Source organism: Poecilia latipinna, unplaced genomic scaffold, assembly GCF_001443285.1.
Source record: "Poecilia latipinna isolate Pla-1442-1.1 unplaced genomic scaffold, P_latipinna-1.0 Scaffold567, whole genome shotgun sequence".
NCBI classification, from domain to species: domain Eukaryota; kingdom Metazoa; phylum Chordata; class Actinopteri; order Cyprinodontiformes; family Poeciliidae; genus Poecilia; species Poecilia latipinna.
In genome coordinates this window covers 178830-204749 of record NW_015113183.1, presented here as the reverse complement: position 1 = coordinate 204749, position 25920 = coordinate 178830, and the positions used below count along the sequence as shown (strand labels likewise).

The window sequence follows — 25920 nt, the reverse complement described above, 5'->3', positions numbered from 1 at the left end:
TGAGCTTTTCCTCTGACTTGAGGCTGAATCCCGTTTCCGTCATCGTTTGGAAACTCAAATGACCAAAATAACAAAAATATTTTCATATTTTGCTCAAAATATCCCACCAAGAAATAGAACAAATGGACTATTAGCTCCCACCGTTTCCCAATTTGTAAACAAACGTGACGTAATATGGTCGTTTGTATCAAGTGGACATATATTTCACTCAAGTAACCGAGAATAAAACTCTTTAGCTGCTGAAAAGAAACATTTTACTTTAACTTATTCTAAATCAAGTTAAGATTTGTGAAAACTTTACTTTATGCAGCATATTTCCACCAAAGAATCAGACTTGAGCTATTCTAGTTGTCAAACCTGATTGAAGTGTTTTGATAATTAGACTTTACTCATGTCAAAACTTTCTATATAATTTTTTAAGTCAATATGCTTTAAACTAAACACTGTTGGCTTCCTAAAATAATGACCTGAGTCTTTGCCTAAAACACCATCAGTGATTTTTTTTTTTTTTTTGCAAAAATCAATTTTGGCAAAAAAAACAACAACAAAAAAACCCCATTATAACACAAAAGTGAACTAAAGAAATCCCAGAGAAAACGACATCGTTATGCATCAAAGCAAACAATGTAATTATTGTTGTGTTCAGTTGAGTTACTTAGTTTTTGGAGTATCCTAGTAAATGGGTTGATAATAAAAGCATGCCACACTTTTCAGATTTCTCAAAGCAAAAAACTAAGATTTTGAAAAGTTTGCTGTGCGTTTGTATTCTGTCCGTTTACCTTGAAAACCCATAAAATTTTGATTTTATGATGTTATGTCCGAAATAAAACCTTCACAGAATTTATACCGTGAACAATTTGGATTTTATTTAGGGGTGTCAAAATAAAGGGGCCGAATACAAACGCACACCACAGTTCTATTTGTTTTGTAAAGATTTTTTTAAAAGCTTGTAACATAATTTCCCCTCTTCAGTTATTCTCTGTTTTGTGTTAGTTTTTCTCATAATATCCCCAACAATAAAACACGGTAGTGGCTGCATTATGCTGCGGTCATGCCTGCACTCACCTCAAATTAGATTTTAAACTGGTTTCTGTAGTTTTATACCTCCATATTCATAGTTTATTTTAAGCTGGCTTAGCAGAATGTTTTTGTTGTTGTTTTGTTTTGAAGATAATATTAAATAAATAAAAAACCGCAGGAGTTCATCGAACCACACAATCCACTAGTTATTTTATAGATTTTATATTAAAATGTGTTAAACAATGTTTCCATTTCATTTCCAGGCTTCACATCCCACTCTGTAAATTTGGAAGAATGAGCAGAAAAGCATGAAATTGGATTCAGTTTAAGTGTTTGAGGTCGACTTGAGTTCATTTCATGTCCCTAAAAAACTCCTCATGCAAGTGAAGCGTTTACATCTGTTCAGTCAGAAACGGCTGCAAACAGCAGGGAAATGTGGCAAATTAAGTTAAAATTCACCATTAAATGAAATATTTTAACAGGTCACAATCTGGAAAACAAAAACTTAAAAACTGACAACTTGGAACCGATTTCTCTGATGAATACAATATTGATTTTATTTTAAATGTTGTATCACCAATAGTAAGAAATGATTAGAATCTAATTAGAGAGAAAACTTTTAAAAAACTGCATGAGATGTGACAAAGAATGGCTGCTTATGAGGAGGTTTTTTTCTTCTTATTCTTCTAGGGAGATAATTGGCATAATTTCCCGTCAGTGGGATTTTTTTTTTTTTCCAGGGAGAGGCTTTCCTCTGAAGCGAGGGCCTTATTTTGCGGGAACAGCATGGTGCCTTGCGGGCCTCGACATCCGCAGCCGGTGCGCTAATGACGACCCAACGCTGGGCTCACATGGGGAGGAGGGGGGAGCGGCGCGGAGAGAGAGAACATGCGGAAAGAAAGCTAATGAGAAAGGCAGAGACACGGGGAGAAGGAAAATAGGCTGACCGCAGGATGAAAGTGTCCTGCGGGCGCAGCGTGACCCGTGGAGTGGAACGCGGCGTGACGCAGGTGCAGAGTTCAGCAGCCACGTGTCCGCGAGCGATTCCCGCTCAACAAAAGGCAGGAAGCTGCAGAGTATCAGGGGCCACGAGTCCGACAGGTTGGCTGGGAGAAAATGAGCAGAGAAAACATCTGAGGAAGGGATTCGACATTTCATTTTAACCAACGCTGCACTTTTTACAGCCAGACCTCATCTTTATGGCTGGGGTCAATTTTGTTATTGATGAAATAAAAATATCAATCAAAGCATGTGTCTATGAGCTGCAAGATTCCTAAAACCAGCATAAAAGGAGTGAATACTGAAGGATTTGAAGAAACTATTTCTTCCTTTAACTATATAAGTCTGAAAAATGACAAATAGGAGTTTACTTTTTACTTTACGGATTGCTTTAAACTCAAACAAATGCAAATAAAAGGGAATGGAAGTAAATGCATAGTAATCATATGCAAGAAAGTAGTTTTATATTACATAACAGAGCTTATTTTTTTAATTCCTGCTTTAGTGTGGAAAACTAAACTAAAACCGATTTCATCCAAGCAAAACTAACAGATAAAACAAACTGATATGAAAACAATCTGGACTGTAACTGAATCTTAACACGACTTTAACATTAAAATAATATTTCTCAGTGATCCCAAATTATGTTGTATTATTACAGAAAGAATGCTTAAAGTTACATTAACTTTAATGTTTCTCTGCATTCATAAATTATTGTATGATTTAGTTCAAAATGGACAGAAAAGTTACATAATATTCACATTTTTTAGAATTTTATTTAATTTCTTCAAATTGTCAACACAACAGTTTAATTAAAAAACATACAAAGTTGAAATTAGTTTTAGATTCTGAGATTAGATTAAGATGAATTTCATTACAAGCAATCCTCAAGCAGTCAACAACCAACGTTTTTTTTAATAATTTAATTTTATAGTGAATTTTTTTTCAAAACACTCAACGTGAGAATCAAAAAACTAAAATAATTAAAATAAATCCACACCAAACAGTCATTCAAATGTCCTTCAGTTAAAAAATACACCTAAAAACTTTTAGCTAACAACAGAGAACCAAAGTTCACCATAAATAAAAATAAAAACTGGACAGAGAGACAGAGGTGTATTTTATGGGTTAATCTGTATTTTAAAGTTGTATTTTCTAAGTTTTACAGTTTTTTGACTGTCCCATGCAGAGGTTGGTGCTGCTGCTCCTCATCAGGCCAGCGAAGGCCTCTCAGTTTTCTAAAAGCACAACTTGGCTTACAGCAGTTTGATCCCACATAAATCATCTGTGTTTGATGAATTGGTGAAAATGAGAGGCCAAATTTATTTTTATGAAAATGTCACAGGGTGTTACTTTAATGAGAGGAGCAGGGAAAGGTAATCCACTTATGAACTGAGCTCATGAGGGGCGACGAGGATGGAGAGCAGCGGCGGCAGTCTGTTCTCCACGCAGCTACGTCTGCATCCGTCTGTGTTTCTGTCCGCCTTTTCGCCGGGAAGTGAGAGAGCAGGCCCCATCAGCAAAGCCCCTCGGCATTTTGTCACGCAATGGGCTGTAAAAATGCTTATCCAACCCACACACACACACACACACACAGAGGAGATCCAGCGTGCAGGCAGGCGAGTGCCGGTCGGGAGTAATTCCTGCTCCGGGCACAAAGCTCCAGGCAAGGCAGGCGCGTGCTGGATATTTCATTATTCATTAATTTACTGTTTAACAAATCCTGTCATTACTGAGTCCGAGCTGAGTTCACACACACACACACACGCAAACACGCGCACCGCCAGAACACACACTTCCAGCAGCAGGGGTGTCAGGCGTGGCAAATCTGCCTGTTTGATCCCGGCCTTCCCAACAAACGCGGAGAGAGCCATGAATAATAAGAACGGCGAAGCCTCGCCGGAACGAGGGAGCGTGACACCGTCTCACAAAAAGCCCTTTGGCGAGAAGCGCGGCTCCGCCGGGGCCTCAACCCAGGGCCCGGGCTTCATCACATGAAAAGACAAAACAAACAGTTGGCAGAACCGTGATCGATATGAAAGGCAGAGCTCACACATACACACACACACACACACACACACACACACACACACACACACACACACACACACACACACACACACACACACATACACACACACACACACACTGACAAAAGGTGAAAGTGAATCAGTCACGTTCAACAAAAGAAGCTGCAGCGTCTCTTTCTGCAGATGGAGGCTGTTCTCAATATAGACCAGACTAATAGGATCAGGATTTAAAGCTCTGAACGCATTTTTGGCCCAAATTCCCATAAAAACAAAAGGAAGCGTCTTCTTCAGCTTCCCATCGGAGCGCTTGTTCAGGATGAGGAACCAAAACACCAGAATAATGACTTTTACTTTCCCCTTCCACTGTTGTTCACATAATTAATTAACAGAGGAAACCTCAAGGCTACAAATATTCATTATTTCCCCAGAAGAAAAACATGAATCATAAATATTATAACAGTACTGTACAATGGAGCTGTGCAAATAAATATTTGGGGCTGAAACGATTAATCGATTACTGAAATAATAGTCAGTTAGTTCAGTAATCGATTAATCGTTAACAGCAGTATAGAGACTCAAACAAAGGCTTCTTGGGGGAAAAAAATATTCAGATCAGTAATTAAGTCAAAACTGCACCAACAATATATAAATTTTGCATTTATGATACAAACATCTTTGTAAATATGTTTTAGCCAAAACTCTTCGAGTGGCAGAGCTTCATCCAGTTCAAATTCACTAAAGGAATGCTGTGGTACTGCATTAAAGGCAATAAAAATGTTTATGTACTTCTGTAACAAATGAATTCAAGGTTTTTTGTTTTGCATCATTAATGCATTTCTAATATTGTATAAAGAAGGTTTAAGTGACAAAAAGAAAATCTGTAGAAAGGGTAATTTTTAATCCGATTAATCGATTAATCAAACGAATAATTGATTAATTCCTTTTTTCTCACATAAAAAAGGATTTTAATTATGTTTTTATTTGTATTTTTTTTAATGTATGTTTTAGTGGTGAAATGGAAAATGTGTGAAATGAGCCATTTTTTTATCCGATTAATCAAATAATTGTCAGAATATTCTACCAATTCCTTTTTTATCATGTAAAAAAATGTATTGAATTATGTTTTTATTTGTATCTTTTAATGTATTTTTAGTATTGTATAGAGATGGCTTAAGTGGTGAAATGAAAAATCTGTAAAATTAGCTATTTTTAGTCCAATTAATCAATTAATCATCAGAAAACTATTCAGTTCTTTTTCTCTTATGTAAAAAAGGAACTGAACTGATTCATGAAAAGTCTTTTTATGAATTTCTTATATTGTATGTAAACAGTGTAAGTGGTTAAATGAAAAATCTGTAGAATGTGAAAATTTTTAATCCGATTAATCGACAGATTAATCGATTACCAAATTAATGTTTAGTTGCAGCCCTATAAATTTTATTTTGAGTGTAACAAACCTGGGAGAGGTAGCCAGAGTCCCGCCAGCCGACCTGCAGTGCAGTTAAGGGTTAAAGCCTTCAGGTCCTGGCAAGGAATGTCAAAGCAGAGAGATAAGACTGGTGTTCCAAGGAGAAAGGGCTTTATTTCTTAATCCGTTACTCTCAAGTGTGCAGCAGTCTGTGGGTGGCCGCAGCCTTGATGTCATTAACATGTGACATATGTAGAGCTGACTGGGAGAGGCTGGAGGCCAGAGTTTGTCTCCAGCGCCGTTCCTGTGTCTGCAGGGCCGAGCAGCAGGCAGAGTCTGGGCTTTGTCAGCACTCCAGCAGCCAGCCAGCCAGGTCGCTGTCTGCCGCTGTTGATAGTGTGTGTGAGTTATCAGTATGCATGCAAGACAGTGTGCAGGGATGTGTTTTTGGGTAGCTCAGGGCAGGAGGAGACGCTGCGTGTGTGTGTGTGTGTGTGTATCTGTGGTCTTGTTGGTGTTTGTAACGGGGGAGTGGTGGTAGAATGGCTGGGCAGGGACACGGGCAGTCCGAGTCCCTTAAGGTTCAACTGAAGACGCTGAGCTGATGTGACAACGTGACGCTGCTGAGGCGAGGCTGCTTCTCCAGACGGGTCAAGGTTGCACAGAGGAGACTCGGATTTTGCCACACAGCTTCTTACACTCAGACGGTAACATAGAAACGCAAGAATAGAAAACAACAATTCTCCCTCACAGCCAGTGTTGCAAGATCAGACATAATGTTTGGTTACTTCAGTGTCTTCCTCTTCTGTTGTTAAACTTAGTGTTAAAAAGTTACATGATTTAATCAGCTTCTATTTGTTAATCCCAATGAATGTCAGTTCATAATTATAACAAACCTAAGTGGTCATGTTAACACCTGCAAAAGTTTTGGTCTATCCCTAAATTCTTAAAACTTTAAAAGCGACCTACCATGCTTCCTCGAACAGGTCAGAGTAAAATAAAATGCTCTTTACATTTCTCCATAAAATCATTCTTAGATAATGAGATTTTAGACTAACCAGTTCCAAATATGTTTCAGAATGAGCTGTTTTAGGGCCTCCTGTCACTTTAAATCCAAATAAGCTGCTGCTGGCCACGCCCCCCAACTCATGAAAATGGCTGCAACCAAATAAGCAATTATATAACCGTACATCTTTGAAAAGCAGAAGTGGAGCCTCCTGCACAACCAACAAGAATGCAGTAAGTGGTTTCTGGATGGTAAGTCAACAACAAAACATTTGCCTTTCCAACAGCCATTTACCAAAGATAAAACCAGCTGACAAAACATGCTGGAGCTCACCTGGGGTTGCTAGGTAACGGCACAGTGCTTGTTAATTTGTGGCACAACAAACATTTGAAATAACTCATTATCCAGACACCAAAAAAAATAATTAACTCATTCCCAAAACAAACAGGTGGGTGTTTTTTTAAACACTTGGGCTGTTTTTAGATCTAAATAAAAGCGCAAAATTGTGCAAAAACTGAATTCCTGCCCATCTATTCCTGCCCATGATCAAGGTCACATAGTGAGAAACACTGGCAAAGGAGATGCACCCAACTTGGTTAAAACCTAACCAGACATTAACCAGCTAGAGTGAGACTTTACAGTGGAGACGAGGCGCCTAAGCGAGAAGAAAATCGTGAAAGCAGTTTAATACACTGATGCTCTGGACGGTTCTTCCTTTGGTTGTTTTTGTACCAAATGCTATTTAATGTAGGTCAAACTGTTATGTTTGGTATTTATGCCCATGTAGCAGACTGACTATAGCAGAGATTTGATTCATATTGGTTTTTATGAGTAAAACAACGCCAGCGCATCCCTCGGGTTAAAGAACCGCTGCATTTCTAGATGATTTACGGGTCAAAGTCCTTCTGAAGGTCTAGAGAACTATTGATCAATACCATTTTAAATGGTTACAGGGAGGGAAATATTACGAAGGGATTGATGTTTTTAGATTAATAAATGGGAACACTGTGTTTGAGACAGACTTTTATCAAGAAAGCAAATTAAATCAAGTAAGAAGTAGGAAAAAGATTTGCTTCTGAACTGGTTCTTTGGTAAGTTTCTCAATACTCGCCTCAGGAGTCTTTTTATGGCCGAATGACTCACATGTAAGATTAAAGTGGATTAACAAACAAAACAAAAAGATTATTCTGAAATTGGTCTGTGACTAAACACTAAGTTAACGGTCTGTAAAAAAATAAAAAGAAGCCAGTAAAAATAAATCTTTCTGCAACAGAAAGACTTATTTCATGAAACATGAGTCATGTGATCAACAACCGGATGTTACTACTGGTGGAAACGTCAGAGAAGACGACAGGAAGTGGTTTGAGGATGATGGGGCAGAATGTTTTTTTTATGATTTACAGAGTGAACAAACTTATTTACGTGTGATTTTTACTTGCTTTTCTTTTAGATATCACTACAATTGCAAAATTGTGTTTGTGCAACTTCAGCGGTATATTACAGTTTTGAGCATATTTGTAATGGAAATGCAGCCACAATATCAAATTGTTAAATGGCTGCACTTGCTTGATGGGATAAATCTCCAACATTTAATCAATGACCAATTACATAAGTTCTGATGGAGGTTAAATGGAAATAAAACATGTAAAGTCGTTCATCTTTAAAATAGATTGTATGGATTTTACATAAATTACGGCAATATAGCTCTTATTGAGTTTGAGGATGAGAGTGTGCATCATCACCTCTCATTTACAGATATTTCCCTGCAAACACTCCCCTGACAGCTGGATATGAGCTGTTTTTATTGACGGAGCCGTGCTTGGGTCAAAACGGTTCCAGAAACATAAACACAGAGCCTGGATCTGTGAATCAGAAGAACGACGGTCACAGCAGGAGGTCAGGAACATCAATAACCGACACAAAGAGGAAAATGAGAACACTACAAAAATACTTCACTAAAAAAAGAAAAAAATGACCCGAGAGAATAAAAACACTGAGTAAAATTCCAGGAGGCTCTTAGAAATACAATATCTGACTTCCAGACGAGGGAAGAAATAACTTTTCAAGGTTTTATTGAAGGACACTTTGTCTCAATAACCCAAATATATGAGTCCAACATATTCACAGTTTGTGTTCAATCTCTGCTTAAAGAGACTTTACTGGCACTTTCATGAAACTACATCGTGCTCTGGTAAATACACGATTCCCATACGGTGACAAAGTGGTAGAGATTGTATTTATTCACCTCTTATCCCTTAAAATATATTCATAAATTACTGATAGAGCTGTAGTTTAACCAATGCATCTAGGAAGTGGGAACTGGGTTTGACGTTACACCCAAAGTAACAGCGTTTCAGCTAAGAAGTCAGAATTTCAATATGTTTGCAGTATCTCTTACAAATGTAATTTTTATCCCCAATTTTCAGTTTGTTCAGTTTGGAGTTGCAGGTGCCACATAAAACAGATTTTACCCACATTTTTACATTTTTGCCTTGTAAATTAAACATGTTTCCACCACGTCTTGCTACTGTTGATGTGAGGAGCGGCCATATTGAAACGCAAAGTCTGCCCTAATGGTCGTAACTGGGGGTAGTCGGAGCTGCTCCCAGTTCCCAGTGGGAAATCTAGGATGTCGGAGGGCATTCCAGTTGATTCTTCCCTACTGGGAAGTTGGAATTTCCCAGTTCAGAGTTCAACTGGAAAGCAGCATTAGCTTCACAAGCTATTCCTGTCTCTGTGTAGATCGAGTAGTTTTGGTTTAATCTGTTTTATAACGGTGCAAACTGATGAGGTTCAGGTGTTTCTCTATAAAACCAGTCAGATTTTAGCAACTGAGAGCTGAAGATGGAAAATTGTGAGAAATAATTTTCGTTGGCTGAACTGGAAACGTCTGTGAATAAAAACCACCAAGAAGAAGCTCAAGACGTCTTTTCATGATGTGCATTTGTTCTATATCTCACACCTTGACTAAATTTCGTCTTACAACTATTTCCAAGTTTGGGTCAGTAATTAACATGCTAACTGAGTCTGAAGAAACTCAGAATTTTAAGATTTTAAACAACTTCTGTTACAAGATAAAAATCTGCAAAATAAGAAGCTTTTTGCTGCACTTTCTAATTTATCAATGACCTTTGATTTTGCTCTACTATACCAGCACTTGGGTCTTTCTCCAAATTATTGATTATTTTGGTGGTTTTTTAGTTACGAACAGATAAACACAAACATACAAAGACCATTGTGTTTTTTGTTTATTATTTAAGCTTTAAGGTGAGAATGCACCAATCAATCAGCCTCATATTTAAGTTTGTAATTTTGTCTTAATTTTAAGAACATCACTACATTTCTTTATCTTATAGTTAATAAAATACCAGAATTATCTGTTCAGACCTTTAAAAAACTTAAACTGGCATCAGGCAGAAGAAGGTTTATTCGTACCCAACATATCAATCCTCAAAATGTGATCGAGGATTTTAATAATGCATGCAAAAAAAGAGTGAAGAAAAATAAAGGAGGCTGAAGTGGTTTTCATCCTGAGAATGGTGAGAATGAGTTAAAAAAAATAATAAAAAACCTCTCAGTTACAAAGTAAAATAGAAATTCAGCTCCAGTTTATCCACTGGCTGTGTGAGGGAGTTAAAGATGGATTTGGCCTCAGGGCAACAGAGGTTTCTGCTCAGAGTCGAAAGAAAAAGCCTCGTCTGATTGAGTGAACAAGGCCATGATCTAGCCATCGACCTTTTTTAGTATCCGACCCAACCTCCCAACACGACTGACGCTGAGCGAGGAGGAGTGTGTGTGATGGGCAGGCAGATATAAGAAACGATTCAAGAAACTAACATCTGACGGTGGCCAAAGTGGGACAGGACTCACCGCTGTTCATTCCTACAACGTCTACACTCATCTTTGGCGTATTTCTCATGAACCTGTTTTTATTCAGCATTATTATAACCAAACAGGAGCTGTGTTCGTTTGATATAAACAACTTGCTATAATATATATGAAATCAGCACCATTTACTGAAAACAGGAAAGACAAAAGTTGCCGATTGGAAAGTTGTCAACTACAATCTCCCCAAATTGCCTGAAGTGAGCAGGAACCTTCATCAAGACATTGTATGGAGCTCTGGTTGTGCCAAAAAAAAGGTACACATTCTGATTTTACTTTCTTTCTTTTGCAGTAAAATATGCCTAAATTTGTTATATTTTTTTTATTTTTTACGCAGGATTCCCAAAAAATACACTTCAATTTGAGTCAAACATAATTTCTTATTGTTTTGTTAGAGTTGAATAAAAATGTGGGTATTAAAAAAAAAATAAATCAAAAACAAGCAACTTCATACACATAAAAATAAAGTTAAGTAAAAAAGCAAGAGATCTCCAGCTTGTAGATGGTGCCAGCCATCAAAGGCAAAACTTCTCGCCATTTCTTTAATAAAACGTCTGAAAATTTATACCAGCTGCATCAATCTTTGCACAAGTAAAGCTGCAAAAGTCTCTAGCCTTATTTATGATATTTCTAAATACTCTATAATGCTAATAATTCTGGAGAGGGACAAAAAAAAAAATCTAAATTATTTTTCGTTTTAATTTTCTCTGAAACTCCAGCAGCTGTTGCGATACTTACACTTCTGAAGGCGTCTCCCAACTGTTAGCTTTATTTTGATACCAATATTATTGACAAAGTTTGTAATTGTTGAGAAAAACTAAATTAGATTTGGGTATGTTATTTTAAACAAACTTCAGAAAACCCTGTGGTGTTTAATTAATTGATGACTCGTCTTCATCTGATTGTACTTTTAAGTCATTTGTATTTCTTTGCTTTAAGCGTAACAGTTTGATTCTGCAAACTTTTGTGTAGCTTTAAACGTTTTCATGGATCTCATGGTTTCCCTCCTTAGAATGCTTTTGCAGCTTTTAGCATGAGCTAATCAAAGCATGTGTGACACAGGGACAAGGAGACAAAGGGGACCGTGGTCTGGCTGATGGGCTGCTAATGTTAGCCCTGACGGCGGCGTCCGGGCTTCTCTTGACGCTGAACCAAGAGGACAGGAAGAGGGTCCAGCAATGACACTCATCACTTCTGAAGCCCCCATCTGTACTGGTGTCTCCCCACCAGTCAACTAGCAAACACACACGCGCACACGCATACACACGCGGCTCTAATCCTTTCTGACAGTGCTCACATTCAGTTAGGCCCCACAGTGCTTGTGCATGTCACTGACCATAAACAAAACATACACTCCTCTGCAGGAGCCACACCGCAGGACACGGGGCGTGGATACCCGAGAAATACCAAAAGACAGGGGTGTGGGGAGTGTGTGTGTTGTAGAAATGTATGCTATGTTTGCATGTGTGTGTGTGTGTGTGTGGAGCTTCTAGGGAAGGAGAGCAGATGCCTTCAGGTCACATCATTTCTCTGACATCAGGGCAAAGTCAACCGCCGCCGCACCAATAGGAACAAAGAGAGTTCGTAGGCATGGAGTCGGGTTGGGGGCAGCAGGAGGTCACGACATCATATCATCCTTTTATCTGCTTTTTATTTACACCAATAAATAAATTAGAGCCAATCCAAACACATCAAGCCTCTCATGTGATCCAATTTAAATCCAGTTCAGAGGGAACAAAACTATAACTTGTTTTTTGTTTTATTAAAGGTGACCTACTGTACTTGCTTCAACAGGTTAGGATAGGCTATTCAACACATCCTCGCTATATTTGTTTAGCACAAAATCAATCTGAAATAATAAGATTTTAGTCTCATTCCTTTCAGGATGAGCTGTTTTAGGGCCTCCTGTCACTTTAAATCCAAACAAGCAGCTGCTGGCCACGCCCCCCAACTCAACATTTACACTCTCACATGACAAAGTCTGCAAACAGATTTGCAGTTATACAACTGTACATCTTTGAAAAGCAGAAGTGGAGCCTCCTGCACAACCAACAGGAATGCAGCAAGAGCTTTCTGAATAGTAATTCAACTACAAATCACTTGTCAGTTGACCAAAAGTCCTGGTGCTCATATGGGGTTGCTAGGTAACAGCACTGGACTCAGTCGGTGTTGCTAGGTAACGGTGCAGTGCCGGTTAAATGTGACTCTACAATTTGGAGGTTTTTGAAACTCCACGTTTTCCAAACACTAAAAAACATGAACTTATTGTCCAAGACTTGGCTGGGTGTGTTTTAAGTACTTAAGGCTGTTTTTAGAAGCAGTAGCGACGCAAATGACAGTACAAAAACGTGCAATATGCGAATTGTGCATAACATGTTCCCTTTAAAAATGGTTCATTTTTGTAAACCACTGAATGAATTCCAGCCTTTTCCAGGAACTTAGAGAACTTTTATGGAACCATATTTTAACAAATGAATAAATATCCAGGTAGAAATTTATTCCAGAAATTAATGTGTGATATTAGCCTGGAAGTTTGGGGAGAAGCTTCTAGAAAAAAAGTGGACTTAGCATTTCTAATTAACTCAGTTTTCTCAGCATTGTGTTTCAGACATTCCAGTAAAGTTTAGATAAGTTATTGAGAGAGCTGCGAAATAATCATTCAGCTTCTTTTCTTTTAAAGTTCTGCTCTATGTATGCACAAATTTAAACACTGACACTTTTTACCAGTCTGGGTTGTTTTTAAACAATTTAAATCAATACTGTGAAAATAACTTGTAAGTGAATGTAAGGAAATACTACTGCTGATAGTTTAGTTCCAGTCTCTCTTTGCAACAAAAATTAAAAGAAGTGACATCGTGAAGTTGAAGTAGAAGGAAAACATATTCATCCTTCTCTGAAAAAAGAGAAATATATCGACACACAGTCCCCTGAGGTTGTTCCTCCTATTGCAAAGCTACTGTCAAAAATTATTACTTTAGAGTTTCTGGGTTGTGTTTTGTCTTGATTAGCTTTCAGTGGGAGTCCCTGGAGAAAACGTTTGAATCGCTCTGCAGCAGTTTTCTGTGCTGCTGGCTGCTCAGTGTCTGAGGAATGTCAGATGTCCCCACAAGAGTAATTGCTGCTTACAGACAGTCATGGAGCAGTTTTAGCTTCACAAACCGTCAATATGAACAGGAACACCAAGGGAAGGTGGAGATCGCATGACGATTAAACAGAATGAAAAATATAAAATAAAATGTCTCCTCAAGTTGGAATGAATACATTTTTTTGTTTTGCTTTCCTCAATTTTAAAGGTGACCTATTGAACAGCTCAGGATAGGTTTAAGGGAATGTTTTGCAAAAAAGTTTTCTTAGATAATAAGATTTTAGTTTTGAGTTCCTTCCAGAATGAGCTGTTAGGGCCTCTTGTCACTTTAAATCCAAATAAGCTGCTGGCCACGCCCCCAAACTCAACGTTTACACTCACACCTGAAAATGGCTGCAAACAGATTTGCACTTATACAACTGTATATCTTTGACAAGCAGAAGTGGAGCTTCCTGCATGACCAACAAGAATACAGCAAGTGGACTCCAGATGGTAAGTTAACAACAAAACACTTGCCTTTTCCAGCAGCCATTGTACAGCGGTAAAACCAGCTGACCAAACATGCTAGAGCTCTGCTTGGGTTGGGCTTCAGCAGGGTTGCAAACCCCTCAGTAGATGTGTTTCTCAGAGAAATACAGTAATTTTGAATCCTCAAAGGCTTTTTAAAGACACTTAAGAAGGTGAACATTTGTTTACATTTTAGAAAATTAATGGCTCATTATGAGTAATTTAATGAAATCCATCAGATCTGCACATAACTTCCCATACAATGGAAACTTACAAAAGGAGAAAGTTACTCTGTTTTTAGCAAATCCACATTTATAGATATTTTATTTGAAAATATTTAGTCAAATCAACCTTGAAACTTATGTTTTTATGCCATGTGTCTATTTTTTTCAGAAAAAAGCAAACACTTTTATTTACTGGAACAACTTGGAATTATAATCACTAATAAAACCTACTGTAAGAGCTACAGCAGTAGGAGTTCAGTAAAAGAGAAGGTTGCACAGACCTTTCTGCAGGGCTAATGGACAGAAACATCTCTGAACACAACTAATGCTGGTTTAATGTTACATAAAAAATAGAAAAAAACATTTAATGCCCACACATACAGTCACAAACAGAAATGTACACAACTCTGGACTCTGATTGATGAGTTTGACCTGAATGTTCATGTCTCCACTGCCTCAAGCTAAAAGTGAGCATGTGCATAAACACACACATTCAAAATATTCAAAGATTATCGCAAGTATGCATGCATATGCCCAGTGACACAACCATCCATTGTTTCATCTGCTTAGCATGTGTTTATGTAATAATACTGTATGTGTGTCCTTGTAGTAATGCAGTAAAGCTGATTTATTCATACATTTTTTGCATGTTTTTCAGAAGCTAGTTGTCACAATAGAAAGACATATTTATACTTTCACAGGAAACGTAATAACAAAATGTTATGATAGGTTTTCTTAAGCTACACTAGATTGCCCTGCTTTATAGACTTTATAGACAACACTAAATGGTAATTATTTACCATTTAGTAAACCCTTTGGTTTTGGAAATGTGACATTTCCAAAACCAAAGGGTTTCCCCGAGTGCACTATAAGCCTGGCGGGCCATCAGGCTTTACTTATGCCCCCACCAGGCTTAGCGTTGTTTATTTATTTTAGTTTCTTTTAATTATTGCCTTTTTTAAAAAAAGACTTTATAGTTGGTGTTTATGTGTTAAACTTTCAGTTTTCCAGTAAAGTATAACTAACAAGTGATATTTACAGATTTTTAAATATGTAAATATATAAATATATATTTTAAATAAATATGTTTTAACTCAGAAACATGGCGGGCGGCTGGATGACTGTTCCAGCACCCCAAGCACCGAGCTCAGCAAGTTTTCTGGGCGAAACCCTGATTCTGAGATATTGCTTTACCAATTTGTGTGCAGCACAAAGAAGGCAGATAAAACAAACTGATATCACATTAGATTAAAACATTACCTTTAAGTTCCTCAGGTAGCTAAACCTGTATAATTCTATATTTAAAAAAAACTATTTTTGTTTTGCATTATGTAAGGCAGAGGTTCCCAAACTGTGGGGCGAGCCCCCCTAGGGGGGCGCGGGAAGCCATCTGAATTAAAACAAAAAACAAAAAAACAAAACATGAACACTGTATGCGCTGGGTTTTTACCTTAGAATGACCAACTCTGATATTCCTATGTCAATTTGATACAGTAGAGGCTTCCACACTTCCCATATTTGTGTCCTCTGTCACTTTTATCAGCAGTTAAAACTGTTTAATCCGTTGTTAACATGTTGTAACCTGTTTTTCCGAGCCGCCTTTAAACGCAACATGAGTGCTACGACGCTCGGGCTGGGTTTCCACCTGTGAAGGAGACCTGCTGCTGCTGTGGAGCTACGTAGGTTTGTGTTAGAATCACGGCAGCAAACCAGCAAAACGCAAAGAACTTTTCAGTTTTTCCCTCCAAACTAACCGACTGAGTTGAGTAAAGCTGTTGGATGCAGGTAATGTTAGCTAAAAGATGACCAGCTAATATCAATACAGCACCTTAAGTTTAACAAGTAGCTTGAAGGCTACTGGTGTTGTTGTTTATGTCCAGCTACGTACAGTCATTTTGCCCCCCAAAAAGTCGATTCCCCCCGCCAGCTCCCCCCCACACACACACTTCGTTCAACCAGACAGCTACTTGTAATCCATAGGGGGGACCCAAAAAATGTTTGGAAACCACTGGGGGGGCACAGGAGAAAAAGTTTGGGAACCACTGATGTAAGGGATGTTGCAATATGTCCATTTTTTTACTTTAACTCTGGAATTCTACTTGGGTTGTTAGGCTTGGCTTGGCTGGGGTTGCTAGGTAACGGGCTGGGCTTGGCTGGGGTTGCTAGGTAACGGGCTGGGCTTGGCTGGGGTTGCTAGGTAACGGCACAATGCCAGTAGGTTGAGAATTAACATTTGGAAGGTTTTTGAAAAGGCTTATTTTCCAGACACCAAAAAATATTAATTTATTGAAAGTAAACTGTACTTTTGCACACTTGGGCTGATTTCAGAAGCAGTTAAGATCCAAATGGAAGTACAAAAACATGCAAAATGCTAATACTGTATAACAGATCCACTTTGAAATTAGCCTCTTACAGCTAACGTTAACTGGTAAATTTAACATATGAAGATCATTTGGTGAACTTGAACAACTCAAAGCAAGCCTGACCTGTCCCAAATTCATATAAATTTAACGGTTAAAGGTGAATATACGTTTCTCTCTCTAACGTTCGGTTCTTTAGCCTCCCATAAGAGCTAGATGGCATAATTTTAAATAGTACCCAAACAAAAGTAAATAATTATTTTCACTTTCACATTACCATTACCTTTTAGCAATTCCACTATCAGGGTTGTGTATGGTTAAACTACAGTGTCCACATTTGCAGTAATGAAGGAAGATGTTACAGAGCAGCAGCGTCGCTCTTTGATGTTTTAATTGTTTTTGGACAACAATAGGTTTATGCCACCGGGTACAAACTCTCCCAGGAACCGCAGACACTTAAGAGGAGGCTGAATTCTCAGTTGGATACAGACTTTTCACGGCATTTGTTCACAATGAGGACTCTATTCACATTCGTACATATTTTATATATGGCTATAATAAGTCAAATTTTCAGGTTCCTGTTCGGATGGAGCATTGTTCTCTCTCAGATCAGAAAATGAGCCACAGGCGAGTCAGAGTGAGTGTTAACAAGAGGAGTAGCAGCCACTTCCAGCGCTGCAGCGGCCCGCCCGCTGCAGCCAGCAGTGGGCGAATATTCATCCCTGCGCTCATAATCATGTTGACTTCATCCAAGGGGTTGTTCTTCTGACCTGCAGGGCCTCAGGGGAGCTACCATGCAGCGGCTTGTTTGGATCATTTGAGCTACAACGAGGGGGGTGTGCATATATACAGCACATAATTTATATACGAGTTATGTCCATTGGGGAAAATATTTCTTTGGTCTTCCCCACTGTGTTTAAACTAAAGTTTTAAGCTCTTGAAGCAAATGTTTACGTGTCCTGGCAAAAAATTAGAGCTTAATACTTTTCTTTAATTAGCATTTTTATTACCCTGCTGTATGTTTAGGGAGATTTAAAAAGGAACGGATGCAAACATGCTCTCCATGTATCCCAGTTTTTTAGGCAAAAAACTGAGAAAATTACAGGCTCATTATCCAGAAATCAGTTTTTAATTTGAATGAATTGACTTAGGCATAAAATATTACTCAGTGTGTTGCGACTGTGTCATGCAAAGCAGCGATAAAGTGTAATAAAGCAGACATGCCCTATTTCAAACTTTTTTAAAAGAGGAAAGTGTTGCGGTGTAGACACACGCACACACACACACACACCTACACACACACTGATAGCATAGGCGTAGCAGAGAGTAGCAAAGCAGAAAGCGAGAGGAGTGCTCACCATCTTCTCCGTTAAGCCTGGCTGACTAATTCTTGCTGCTAATTTGCGTTTGGTTAATTAACTAATTACTGAGGATGTCTGAGGGCGAGGCTGTCTGTCAGCCTGTATCAGTAATTATTTTCATCGTTTTAATTAGAGTCACACTCCTAGACTCCATTTCTCCCTCCCCACAAAGTGCGCGCACACACACACACACACACACACACACACACACACACACACACACACACACACACAGACTGAAGCATCTGACTCTGTAAACAGTTTGTCACAATCAAGAGAACCAAAAACTTCAGCAATACTCGTGGGACACAGGTTAGAGATATTCTGCAACTATCAGCTTTGATTGATGGTTGACTTGTTTTGTTCTGTCCATCCCATTTGAACTCAGTTCATCTCCAGTTCCTGACCAAGAACCTGAGATACTTAAAAGTGGCCTATTCTGCTTCTTTTAACATGTTAGGTCTACAAGTTTTACAAAACATGTTTTTTTTACACAAAATCATTCATAGATATTGAGATTTTAATCTGCCTATTCATTAAACCCCAATAAGCTCCTGCTGGCCACGCCCCCCAACTCAACGTTTACACTCACATCTGAAAATGGCTACAAACAAATAAGCAATTATACAACCGTACATCTTTGAAAAGCAGAAGTAGCGCCATCTGTACAACCAACAAAAATGCAGCAAGTGGTTTCTCAATGACAAGTCAACAACAAAACACTTATCTTTCCAGCAGCCATTGTACAGTGCATACAGTAATAAAACCAGCTGACCAAACAGGCTAGGCTTCACTAGGGTTGCTAGGTGATGTGCTGCCTGCTAATTTGTGATGTTACTTTCGGAAGGTTTTTGAAACAGCTCCTTTTCCAGACACTGAAAAACATCTGGATGTTTTTTTTTTAAGTGTTTGGGCTGTTTTTAGAAGCAGTAGAAACCCAAATGGAAGTTAAAAAAAATAAACATGCAAAATATGACTTTTGAACTCTTTGAACTCCTTCAAGTGAAGCAGAGACTCACCTCCAACCCACAGGGGGGACTTTACCTTTTGTCAGCCGAGAAACACGATCTCCGACTTGGAGGAGCCGAATCTCATCTAAACTTCGAACAGCTCAGTGTGCACTGAACGACATCCTCCGAAGAAGCCATCAGAACCATGTTATCTGCAAAAGGCAAATATGAGATTTTGCTAAATTCAGTTTATTTACATAGCCTAAACCACAACACATTTTATCTCAAGGCATGCTACAAAAAATAATTCAATCCAAACAATCCTGGTTAGTACAGTTAAATTAAGTTTATTATTCAAATTAAAGGATTTCTCTCTAAGAAAATCCCACAGATTGCATCAAGTCATTCATTCACACTGAGCAAGCACGCAGCGACAGCGAAGAGGAAAACCTTCCTTTGAACGGAAAGTAAACTCCAGCAGAATCTGCCTCAGTCTGACTGGGGGTTTGAGAAGACAGAGCAGATACAGAAAAAGAAACAGCAGCACCTATCCAGCAGAACATTCTACTGAATGTTAGGGAAAAGTCAGAAGATAACTAATGGCTCATTTAGCAGCTTCAAACACCTTTACACTGCAAAAACACAACATCTTACCAAATATTTTTGGCCTAGATTTTAGTTCACTTGAAATAAGATAAATTTAATTTACAAATAAGTTTTCAGCAAGATATTGGATCTTGTTTTAGTCAATAATTCCTTTAAATTGCAGAAAACGCACTAGTTCCGTTGGCAGATTATAACAAGACATTTTCCAATCTTATCAGTGAAATTATCTGCTAGAACTTTTTCAGCTATATTAAGAGATCATTGACTTAAAACAAGCTCCCATATCTTGCTGAAAAGTTGCTTATAAGTTAGTTTTGTCTTATTTTATGTGTAGTTACGATATTTGTACTAGAAAATATACTTGGTAAAATTTTGTGGCTTTGTAGCGTAAAGTGTAAATAAATCCCAAATAAACTGTTTTTTTCTGATAGACTGTCTAAATAGGTCAATAAGCTTAGACCGGAGGAAGGAGAAGAGCATGGTTGGTTAATGTTGTCATGTTTTTCAATTTGTTTTTGTGCCGACTGATTTGTTGACGTGGTTTGACCTTCAGGGCCACCGTACATTACTGTTGTTATTTGCAGAGTTTTTCAGTTTTTGTAAATCGTTTCTCATTTATTGTGTACAAATACTCATGCACATCCTGAACATTTTTCATTTTTAGATGGTCTTATTTAAATATGCATTTCTTTTTATGTTATTTTTGATAACTGTGCAGAATTATTTCCTTTATTTAGATCATAATTTTTTATCTTCTCTCACTAACCTTTCCTTTGCTGCTGTTACACCTTCAATAAATGAAGGTTGTTTATGAAGCACTTTTACAGCAGCCTCAGCTGAGCTAATTGCTTCACAATAATCACATCACAGGTAGATAAAAAATTAAGTTTAATAAAAATAATAAAATCTGCAAAAAAATACAAAATGATATGAATAAAACACAAGACATATTTCATTTCAGCTCCAGTGATTTACCAAAAGAAACTCAAACAGTCTAATCAGTGAGGTGATAATGTCCCTCTTTTTACTGGCGTTGACGGTCAAATAAAGGATATTTCTACTCTGTTCTCACTGCTGTGGTGTTGAAATCCTCGTTTGCTTTTCTGTTGTTTTGATGTTATTTTTCATGCCAAGGCTAAAGTGCCTCATCAGCTTTCTGCTGGGTCAGATGCTGGCAGAGAGAGAGCGGCGGACAGATCTGAAAATACAGAGCAGATCTGCAGCAGAGCGGACGCACAGCAGATTTCAGCCCAAAAAGCCAACTTTAGTAAACAGGCAGAACTAATGAGGACAGTGAATGCACACACACACACACACACACACACACCCACATGCAAAGGAAAAAAAAAAAAACAAACGTCAGTGTCTGAGCATTTGGAGGCCTCAGGGCCCTGAGGCCAGAGCAGCCCAGATACCTGATGGGAGCAGGGACATCAAAGCTGCAGGATTAGAGAGAGGAGAAAGTGCCGCAGGGAGGAAATGCTAACTTATTATCCGCTTCCCAGCTAATCCTGTTATCTACAGAATATAGCTGTGTTTAACCCCCCCCACCCCACTCCCAACACACACACACCTCCCTCCAACAACACACACATACGGTGAACAAGGTTTCGGTATTTGGGGGTTCAGCATCCTCCCACAACGCCCCGTTTCCACACTGGACTTCCAAAAACAAAATCGTCTGCCTCTGCATCTTAGTTGTGAACTTCACCAAATGTCCAACTCCAGCTTTTCCCCCCCCATCTAGATTATAGGACCTGTTTGGTGATTTTTTTTTTTTGTGGGCTTTCAGCTGACGTAACATGGCCGCAGGACGACACGGGTCCACACAGATCAGGGTCACTTCTGGCTCAGTCAGCCACCAAACTGAATATTATTTCAGATTTCTCCTCATTTATTGTTTTTACTCACGTTCACAAACAACATTTAATATGAAACAGTGTTTTAAACCAAGTCACACAGCAGTTAGCTAAGCCCATGTTGAATTTGGGTTAAATCATCAGGTTTAAACTAAACTCAATGAAATCCATTTAAAACTAAATCATACTTTACTTTTTCAACCCTAAAATTAAAAGAAGAAAAAAAGATGACATAAAGCATTTATCAGATTTTATATGTAAAATACACAGGTATGACATGACAATAGTATCCAGTGTCTTCATACAACAAAAATATTTACTGCACATGCACAATTATGTCACATGATAAAATATCCTGCTATTAAGGATTTTATCCTAATTAAATTCAGATTCATTCCAACATAATTCATATTATATTATCATTTATAATACAAAAGATTCAGCTGATTATTTATTGCCAATTGATAAAAAGCCCAGCTGTTTGTACGAGTCACATCTGGTGACAGTAGAGAGGAAAAACTCCCTTTTATTAGAAGAAACCTCCAGTAGAACCAGACTTAGAATGAGCAGACACTTATCAAAGCCGCAAAAAAGATGAAAAAATAATAAAATAGTAGAAATACAAAACCGCTGCATCAGCAGAAGTTCTTCTTATGAGAAAGAAGAATCAAGTTAAACAGCAATAGATCCCAGTGGCTCGGTCCAGGTCAGAGACACAGCTAAACACAACAGAGCTGAACCGGCAGTACTTTCTACTGGAAAGAAAAACAAACAGTACACAAAAATATTGACAAAAATATCTAAATCAGCAGTTCTAATCTTTTCCTACAAGGGAGGAAAAAAATGAATAGTGTATCCAAAGTTAAATTAAACAAAAACACGGTTACTGGCTGCTTCCAAGAAAGAGAAATGGCTAAACACAACCCACTCAGCCAGCTGTAGTTCCTGTAGGATATAACCAAAGAAAGTCTCCAAAGTTAATTTGCAGCAATAGATGCAACTAGAAGACACAACAAAACTAAATAAGCACTTGACAAGAAGTACTTTCTGTAGGAAGTGCTCCTCAGTGTGTCAATGTTTATCATCTGTTTTGAATATATTTTTAAAAAAAATTAACCACCTTACATTTGCTAATTTTAAATTGTTATTTTTTTTACAGCTTGTGTGCTTTTAAAAACATTTTGTAAACAGATAACTGATGCTAACTTACATCTTACATGATATCAGCATCATGTAAGATGATGCCAACATTAACTTACATTAGTCTTAGGGAGCATTCACACCAGCCCTGTTTGGTCCACTTCAATCAAACTCCAGTTCGTTTGGCTAGAAAGTCCGGTTCACTTGGACCAAAAAAGTGAACTCTGTTCCGCCTTGCAGCCTGGGTCTCAGTGCGGTTGAAGTGAGCTCTGGTGCAGTTTCAATAAATATGTGACAATTCCAAAAGCAGGAAGCAGACTACAGCGCAGGGTATTCTGCGTAAATAGACTCACGTCTCCAGCATTAGGGCCTGAAATGGTTCATGGTCAAAGACAGAAGAGAAATCCTGCAACCGGTAAATTTTCTTTTTCTTACATTTCGTGAAGAAGGAAGTTGTGCTCATGTCTTCTTCAGGGTTTTTTTTGTGTCGTTTTCTTCATTAGTTCTTTGTGCAGCGCCACCACAGGCAAGGAGGGGAACAGGTTTTTCAAAGGGTTTGGTTTGTTTGGCATAGTGCAGCATAAATGCACTAGCTGAAAATGTAGCAAATGTTGCAATTTGGTCCAAAATCGAAGCGAGTCTGCCAGACTGTCAGATGTGGAAACACACTTAATCTGTACCAACCAGATGGCCCTGCTCTTTGTGGGTTTAGGTGATTAAAAGTTCCTTCAGACGTCACCTGTGGTTTCTCAAGAAATTGGTTGCATCAGAAACTTGTGGCATTATCTAACCTTTAAGTGGTACATGTAAACTTTCTCTTATTTGTATGCAATTAACAAAACAACTAATAACTCATCCTTTGAGGAAGTAACATCTTTTGCTTGGTTCAAACTTCCCAGCATCAGCTGATTTGCATAATTGTTTATTGAATATTTTCACTATACATCAGTTTTAGCACTAAAAACAAATTTACAGTGAACAAAATAGAGAAATTAAACCATATTTTTTGTCACAAATTGTCTCGATGGAGGCAAACATTTGACACTGAGGTGCTCTGAACGTTAATTTATTGCAGCTTCAAGGGTTTACTTCAAGCCACAATTAGCTCATTGTCATCTTTGACCATAACACCTGTAAAATAAAGAGTGGGAGAAATTAAAGAGGGAGAAGATGAAAAAGAGAGCTCCTTGCAGATAATGTTTGTTTGAACAGAAGTAGAAAAAGAATATGAACTAATACATGTAGATGAAGTGAAATTGTCATTAGGCTAATCAACACTAAACTAATTGGGAGTCATGGACCCTCCTATCTACTAATTCTAACCCTAAACCCCAGCCTATATCTGCAAGCAAATGGAGGAGGAGAGAGGATGAAAAGTGGAGGGAAAGAGCTGAAAATGAGAGCGAGGTATAGAGAGGAAGAGGGAGATGAAGCCTAATTAAGAGTGCTGGGATTTATGCAAATGAGACGGTGCTGATATGGTAATCAGAGCCTGCAGGGCCGTAACAGGCTGTGTGCTGTATGTGTGTGAGTGTATCTAAGAGGCTGACAGCTGGCTGTGAGGAAGGTCAGAGCCAATCAGGCTCTTACTCTAATGCACACTGCCCTCTGGCCACCGCAGCATCTCTCCTCCTTTCTCATGAGCTCGCCGCCTCTCTGCCCCTCGCTGCTGTCCTGACACTCTCCACACATTCGCTTTCTCCAACTCGCTTTTTCTTTACATTTCACTGCTTTTCTGCAGTGATGCGTCTTGGCACGACGCACAAAAACAGGCTTGCTCACACAGTAATCATTTTCACACATCTAGTGACGAAGTTTCACTATGTGACGGCATCCGCCTCAAATTCTGGATACTTTAATTATTTGTCTGATAAAGATGTCGCACGTTTAAATAGGGATGATTGATTGATCAATTTTACTTAAATGACAGTGCGTCTCATTTACTGGAAATATACCAGATTTGGCAAAACCATCCAAAGTCCCATAGAAACAAACAGAAAATACAAACATTCATATAATTCACACATAAAAATAAGAAAAACAGTAAAATCAAAGTAAAATTATATACAGTTAGGAAAACCTCTTTTAAGAGGGATGTATAAAAATACATATATTTTGAAAAATGTTACAAAACTGTCAAAAAAATAAATTATCATTTATCACGATACATTTCTTACAGTAAGAGTTTTGATTTAAATTTGCCACAATAAATTCAAATTAATGATGTTTCAGGATCGATAGGTTTACTATTTTCTTCAGTTTCTTAAAAGAAAACCTCATTAAATACCAAGACATTTGAAAAAAAATTTTTTTGAATCACATTATGAGACTGATGTCCTAAAGAAGCACATCACAAATGGGAATGTTTTTCAAGAGCAGTGATTGTGTTTGTAGGACAATGATTTCTGTGACACACAGTTATCTCACAAAGATCTAATCTTATTGTCACTTTCAGTGTTGTCACAATAGTACTGCGAAATATTATGCATTTTCCAGGTACACAGTGCCTCTTTACAGCACAATAAAGTAACTATATTAACTTCAGTTGTTATAAAACAAATATGACTTAAAAGACATTTGACTTTGAAATTGAGCCTCTGTGTCTTTAAGAAAGTCCTGCTCTTTCTGGAGCTCCGCCTTCAGGAAGTCATCCCAACATGGCTCCTCTATTAACCCTTTAACAGCATTTAAAAAAAAAAAATATTTACCAGCGATGCATTAAGAAGTAGCTCCTATAATGAGCTCAGTAGTTACACCATGTGTTTGCTAATTGCTGCTGGCTAGTATGAAGGAGCTGAGTGGGGAGGTGGAAGCTTGGAAACTGCAGCTCTAAGGAGGAGCTATGTCCTCGAAGGCGGGGCTAGGTCCAACCAGGCATTTTGCACAGCTGAATGGTTGCCACGGAGATTAAATGATTTCTCAAACATGCATGGAAGAATCAGGACAACACACCTCGTTTTTGACGAGGGAATAACAAAAAAAAAAGGTTAATTTTACATAACACTGCCCCTTTAATTCCATAACCCCTATTTAAAGGCAATGTGAACCTCAAAATTTCCAGATGTCTCCTTTACGCTTAATTTGATGTTTATTGGCTGTTGTTTAAGGCTGGCAGGAAAACCTGAAAACAAGTCCAGAGTTATTGTCCAGAGTATGTATTCCTGCTTATTATCATCCGAGGAGTGGACAATTATTAGGATTTTTCCCTGTTGAAAATATGCTAAAAGGGAAGTTAAGCTAGCAGTTCAGCTAGCAGCAGAGGAGAGTCTGACTCTTCTGAACTCCGGGAACATTTGGAGCGTTTCTCCTTCGTATCTGAAGACACATTTCAGGCTTTCAAACAGCTCTGTTCATCAAGATAATTTAACGAAATATGTCACTCAATTTATGGAAAAAGGTATTTATTGTTCAACCTTTCTAAAAACAGTAGTACACTGCAAAAATACAAAATCTTACCAAGTGTTTCTAGTGTACTTTCCA

General features: G+C 38.1%; 1 long non-coding RNA gene across 2 annotated transcripts in view; it reads right to left on the bottom strand.

Moving 5' to 3' along the window:
- The window catches only part of LOC106953175 (uncharacterized), a 73908-nt gene that overhangs the window by 27507 nt on the left and 20481 nt on the right, over positions 1-25920 (bottom strand). For both annotated transcript variants that reach the window (XR_001426146.1, XR_001426145.1), the window contains exon 2: positions 18930-19047. This is a non-coding gene — a long non-coding RNA (uncharacterized LOC106953175). The remainder of the gene's footprint in view (positions 1-18929; positions 19048-25920) is intronic.